General features: G+C 31.9%; 1 long non-coding RNA gene across 1 annotated transcript; it reads left to right on the forward strand.

The window, feature by feature from the left end:
* The first annotated feature begins 3,122 nt into the window (after positions 1-3,122).
* LOC130050387 (uncharacterized) lies at positions 3,123-6,449 on the forward strand. The gene is made up of 3 exons (XR_008798825.1): positions 3,123-3,696; positions 4,512-4,571; positions 6,365-6,449. It is a non-coding gene; the product is annotated as an uncharacterized LOC130050387 (long non-coding RNA).
* Positions 6,450-7,239: the final 790 nt, after the last annotated feature.

Below are 7,239 nucleotides of genomic sequence, written 5' to 3' on the forward strand. Positions count from 1 at the left end.
ACAGATTTATTGTGTAGGTATGTCGTGATAAGTCATATGGCTGTGTTAGAACAGATTCATTGTGTAGGTATGTCGTGATAAGTCCTATTAAGTCCAATTATTCAAGACCTCTTTACAATATTCAGGTATAAACCTTAGGAACAAACTACCACACCACATAAGGCTATCTCAGTCTCAACATTGTTTAGCACTTGTTTAATCAATTATGAAATAAACTTACATTACGTTGCATTACGACTCATTATTTATCTTCCAAAGCATAAAGAATTATTATCAATGAAGCTGAATTGGTTTAGAAAATTAACTTATATGCTTGAAAACATTTGCATTAAAAATAGATTGAACATTTATTTATAACAGAATTATATTGAACTAACAGAATAAGCACGCCTGATGATGTTGGGAACTCCTGCGCATGCGTTAGCACTTAGATATTCTTTAATTTGGATGGTTTTTTAGTGTGGCCTTGGTCATACACAGCTCGGTACATATAAAAAATCCATAAGTCATAACATAAATGAAGTAAACACACGCGGTGGTCTAGTGGTTAGAGCGTTCGCCCCTTATGCGGAAGGCCGGGGTTCGAATCCTGGCCGCGACAGACCGAAATCGTTAAAACAGGTAGTGACAGTTCCATCCCCAATAGCTCGGCATCAGGTGTGAATATCACGGGTCCTAAATTTGAAGCTCTTCACTGGTCTTGGTGATGTCTACATATGAGTGAAAAATTCTAGAGAGAGACGTTAAGCAAGATACAATCAAACTTACTAGGGTTTGAATAATTCTTTATTTCACGAAATCTAATCAGAATTTTCCAGTTTTGGATCTGTTGTTTTGGTAGGATGCTTGTCGTGTAAATATGTTCATCATGTTAAGTACTTAGTCCAAGTAATAAAATTTCCTCATAGAGTAGAAATGTAATGTTTGAGAAATTTGCCGGGAGATCGCTCTGGGGCCAAAACTACGTCATTTCACTAATTTATGAAATGTGACGTTGCATTCAGAGAGACCAGAAAGTGAATGATTACTGCTGGCATTGCTGATCTCACCTCTGGTATATCCATATACAAAAGAGACAGATGGAAAGAGACTAAGACAACTTTAAATTGTTTTCCAATTGTGTCCAATAACTTGTGTGAAGATATACCATAACGAAAGCTCAGATTTATCTAAATAAAATAACATTTCAATTTTTTTCTTTAGAGTTGTTCATTAGCAAGTGAGATGATATGTTTAATCTAGAACTGTCTGTTAACAAGTGAGATAGCAAATTTAATATTGAGCTGTTCAGTAGCAAGTGTAACGAAAAGTTTAATCTAGAACTGTTCATTAAAAAGTGAGCTAAGAAGTTTAATATTGAGATGTTCATTAGCAAGTGAGATAACAAGTTTGATATTGAGCTGTCCATGAACAAACGAGAACACAATTTAATTTAGACCTAGTCAAAAGCAAGTAAGATGAGAAATTTAATCTAGAGCTGTTTACAAGCAAACGAGACAAGTTCAATTTCAACCTGTTCACTTCCAAGTGAGATGACAATCTTTTAAAAACTTCTACTGATGTTCCTAAGCAAGATAGACAACTTACTAGTAATTGAGACGAGTTTAATTTAAAACTGTTCCCTAGTAAGTGAGGAGATAAAGTTTAATCAAGAGCTGTTCACCAGCAAGTTTATATAACTGTACAATAGCAAGCGAGACAACCATTTATAAAAAAACAAACATCTGTTACTTACTAGGAAGGTAGACAAGTTTAGTCTGATTTGTTAAAATCACTATAATCATATCAACAGTTATTTTTCTTTAATTTAGAAGGAAAATGATATTTATTTAATTATCAAAAAGTGTTCGTAAGAAATATAAATGAATTGATGTTAAAAGACGAATTTCCCAAATAGAAAATATCATTATCAAGAATAAGAGACGGAAGAACATATCATTATGAATTTATGATTAATTTATTCAAAACTGTTTGTTTCCTTGGGTTTTTGAATTGACGTTGTACCCACCGTACATGTCTTCCAACCATTATACGGCTGTATTCAGAATCTATAGTAATATATAATAATTATGCGTTAATACTGTTAAATGTATGGCATAGGACTGATAACAATTGTTTATTCTTTTTTGCACAAACATTTAGTCTGATATTACCAAATAAAGATAAGTTCTCATTTAAAAGGACTGATTCACTATTCCTCCACCCTCAAATTTTGATTCTCTTTAAATGATCAAAATCTACATTCTAATATGTTTATAAGGTTTCACAAAAAAATTAAAGTTATTCATCATGACAGAAGCTCATTATAGAACGTTTATTATTTGTTTTGAAAACAAAGATTGAAGTGTGTTATTGTTTACGAAGTTTTCAAAACAAATAGATATTGATCAAAGATTACTATATATATTACATATCAAGTATACTTTCGGTAAAATGTGTCATTTAAAAAAAAGTTAAATTTGTGATTGTACAAAATGAAGATGCTTTAGATTATTAAATTAACGTTTCCTCGTTTTTTTTTTTTTTTTTTTTTTTTACATAAAAAGACTCGTGTCTTTGTTTATATAACACATAATCAAACTAAAATACTGCTCTTATCCTTGCATTCATACGGTCCAAATTTTGTTTGTCAACATTAAATTAGTTATATTTCTAATTCTTAACATCAAAAATGAAAAAAAAAAATTCTTTCGAAAATAGTGAACCAGTCCCTTTAAAAGTAAGTATTCATTTAAGAGGCCGTCCACGGAGATATCAAGCAGTAGCTATAATACGGCTGGCACATGCAATTCCCCAAAATTTTATTTATACCCAATAAAAGTCAAGGTCATACGCCAATTGTATCGTATGTAAAGTGAATTTCACAAAAAATATTGTTAGATGCCAAAACTTGGCCTATTTCATAAATTCGAGGACACTATATAAACTATAGAAAAGATAATTTTGTAAAGTTATATAATACCCAATAAAATAAAATTTGTCCAGAAAGTATAAACAATATTTGAAGGAAATTCCTTAATAATTAAGATGAAACAATAAAATTGCTGGGAAACAACGCTGTTGTTGAGCATTTACTGACAGAAGTAGCCAAAATGCCAGTAATTTGAGTTACCTCCCTTGGCGTAAAAAATGTAAAATGATCTGAAACTTGCATAAATTGTAATTTTCGAAGAAAACAGTGTTTATTTAGAACATTTTTCACTTATCTCGATTTTTTTATCAAGTGTAAACGTGGAATTAATTTTTTTTTAATTTGATGGTGAAAAATAAATATTCAGCCCGGACCTTATCAAAGTTTCGTGGGTAAACAGATATGGCTGACAAGTGATAGAAACGTGAAGTTTTTCTAGGAGTGGTCCTTATTTTAGGGACTTGTCAATACTTAATAATAGTTCAAAAGACATAAGTGGATATTCAAGATATTTTAAAGTTGGAACTGCGTGTAATATTCAACCGAGATTGACCTCCTGCTGTACAGATCGGGGTACTTTGAATTCGACGTAAAAGTTTAACTGTTTAAACTATCGTGCATGGTGCAGATGCTTAGTAGTATGCCGAGGTCATTGCGATTCTTTTGGGATTTACTGGAGGCAACCACCACCAAATGTTGTTATCTACTACACAAAGGAAAGTGTAAAGCAGACAGAGCAGTAAACTTCAATGTTTCAAGGGAAATATTTGTTCCCGTTGGAAGTGGTAAGTATAAATGTCGAATTTTCTCTGTTATTTTTCTTTGAAAACTGTTTTTGATTGCTAGACAATTTTGATGCAAGTTCTCATGATGTGTCAATGCAAACAATTCATTTGATGAAATGATTCTTTTTAAAATAATAATGATTAAAATGATAAATCCCCACAGTAAAAAAACCCATTAAATCAATCTGGGGGGGGGTGGTGTTAATGTAGGGATTTTTAAAATCTGTACTACAACACAATGTTTATCCACAAATCATTGAGTTAAGAAACAATAGAATCACACAAAAACAAGATGAAAGTGGTGAAAAGTTTTTATTGTCCTGCAAGCTATGTACATATCAGCATGCATGCATAAAAAATAATATATATTAAAATTATATCAGATTATTTTTGACTGATTTTTTTTTTACTAGCTACTTTTCACATGTGTTTGTTTTTTGGATTCCTAGATTTAATAACTATTAAAGGATGAATGAATCAGTGTGAGAGGGTAGTATATGTACATGTATGTATGTGACAAAAAGCGAATAATAAATATAAAAAAATAATGATATATATTTATTCATGTAATTATGCAACTATAAGAACCATTATGTGTGTGGGGGTGGGGGTGTTGTGTGTGTTACAGGTTGATGTATATCATTAATTTCTCTAAATTTAAGCTGAATGGACTATAAAATTCAGATGGTTTAACATGACACAAAATCTGATGATTTATTTGCATGCACACAGGTACTAAAGTGTATTAGTGTGACATACATGTATATACCAATTACCAAAGCTCGATAATGAATACAACACCCATTTCAGTACAGATTTGGAAAATAATTATAGTCAAATCACCCCTACTGCAAGCCAATTATCAGACTGTATCAGTGAGTATATTTATTTATTTGAATCAAAAGATTTTAAATTCAGAACATGGTACATCTGACCTTGTCATATTTCATAAATTATGTAAGTTTAGAACTATTACAGATATGAGCTTAATTCCACATTTGACATGTATATTTCTTGAGACAAATCCTGACCAAAGGCATCCAATGTTATGATGTCACAATCCTTTTGATTTAACTCACTTGACAGACATACATGTAGAATATAAAAACTTTAACTTTGACAATAACATAAGAATGGTTAGAGATGGGGGTTGGATATTTCAGAAATGTGTGTTCCTTCATGCCATATGATAGTAACATTTTTACCTTACGACCTTGACCCTTCATATTGAAGTTTTATGTGATGTCACCATGCCACACACAACACATACATGCATTTTTAATTCATGACTGTTATAAAAGATTTTAACCCACTTGCCAAGTTTTAAACTCTCTTCAGACAATTCTTGTTTAGATAATTTCAAATACTAGCTCGTATATATATATATATATATATATATATATATATATATATATATAAGTCAGAGGTGATGTTTTGAAATCAGAATGTGATTTAATTTTTGAATCAATGAATATATAGTTTTTGTTTTTGTTTTTTTGCTCACCTGAGCTGAAGGCTAAAGAGGCTAAAGAATTAGGGTATGGAGGAGATCAAAGTATGATGTGGGAATATACAGGAAATTAAAACAAATTCTTTTCAAGGTTAGCAGGGCCACACTAAATCCTTTCAAACTGCAAATGTTCCTAATTTGTGTTGATTCATTTTTCATTTCTATGCACCCATGACTAAAGTCGGGGGGGGGGGGGGGGCAATATCTGTCTGGAACTTGCTCATGTTAGTAATAAGGCTCTCATATTTTTATTCCTTATTATTTTGGCACACTGATTTTGACTGCGGATAACTCCGTTTACCTGATCAGGATATGGGGCTCACGGCGGGTGTGACCGGTCAACAGGGGATGCTTACTCCTCCTAGGCACCTGATCCCACCTCTGGTGTGTCCAGGGGTCCGTGTTTGCCCAACTATCTATTTTGTATTGCTTGTAGGAGTTATGAGATTGATCACTGTTCGTTATCTTCACCTTGCATAATAAGACATTTCTTTTGATATCATTTTTTTTTTACTTTTGTGCTTGGCCTACTTTTAACAAAATATAACCTACAGTAGGCAATTCTCCTGAACTATATATAAGGTAGTCTAGCCTTTTATGTTTAGTATTTAGATATCTTATGGCTAGAACTTTCATTTGATACCACGCTGTTTGATATTGTGACCTTGGTTTTGAAGTTTAACCCAGATTTTATTATATTGATATTTTACATAAAGATATACAAAATATGTATATTCTTTATTACCAGACTTTTAATTTAGTACCTGACCTTAGTCTTTAAAATAGCATGATTTTCAAAAACTTTAAATTGGGATATAGTTTCTCAGCCACTTTGGATTGGGCTTTGATATATATTTCACATATTATAGATTACTAATGAAAAGAGCTTTACTTTTGAACTTCTGACTTTGACCATGTTGACCTACTTTTGAAAAACATTCATTATTACCAGATCTGTTATGTCTTGAGGGATAAGGTATTGGGTTAGTTTGTTTCACATGAAATGCCTAATGACCAGAATTTATTTTATATCATGACCTTTGACCTTGTGACTATATCAAACAAATGATCTTGACTTTCTTAGTGCATTGCTTACAGTGCTATTTAAACATGTTCATCATTTTATTTCCATTAATTTACACAACTGTTGTTATTTAGATCTCAGCTGAGTCCAAGATAGGAAGAGGCTTTGGAGAGAACACAGAATTACTACAGACAAAAGACTTGTGAAGTTATAAGGGGAACTGCAGAACTCATAGCTCCACTTCAATTTAAATATGTTGACAGTTTTTTCACAGAAACACTTTGCAGCTGACAAAGATAATTAAATGATGACCACTACTTTAACTCTATGGTTGCAGCATATTTCAATTTTTGAAGTGACAAATTTTATTCCTGTTTGTGAACCAATATTCAAAAGAAACACTGCTATGGCATTAGACATAAATTAGAAGAGAGTGGTGGGGTGGCAAAATAAGATTCCATACTGTGAAATATATCAATTGTTAATATACATGTATGAATATAAATTCAGTGCCAATTTTCATAATTTCTAGGGGAAAAGTTTGTTTGTAACAAATGTCAGAAATATGCACTAGCTCTTACTTTGCAAACCATGCTACTAAGTACCAGGCATTAAGACATGATTTGTTTATTGTCATTTGTTAAACAGAGACAGAGACAGTGATTTGAAAGGGGGGGGGGGTCCAGAAAAATGATCTAAAATCTGCATTAGGTCATATCCGATGAATTGATAAAGTAAATATGTTTATTATTGATTGTTACTTACATGTAACCTTTTATGCATCAGTTGAAGATACTTTATGAACATTTTCTGTCACTGGGTAAAATTCCAAACATTTTGTGTATCTGGAAGTGGTCAATATATATTTCAGCATCAGAGTAAACATGCATTAAAGCAAGTCTGCCAATCTGATGTAGGCAGAAAATGGAATATGGCATGTTATTTCATGAATGCAAAGGGAAATGCTTTACAAGAGAGTCAAAAAATTTCTGGTTAATGCTAAATAACT

The sequence above is a fragment of the Ostrea edulis genome, chromosome 9 (assembly GCF_947568905.1).
Source record: "Ostrea edulis chromosome 9, xbOstEdul1.1, whole genome shotgun sequence".
Taxonomy (NCBI): domain Eukaryota; kingdom Metazoa; phylum Mollusca; class Bivalvia; order Ostreida; family Ostreidae; genus Ostrea; species Ostrea edulis.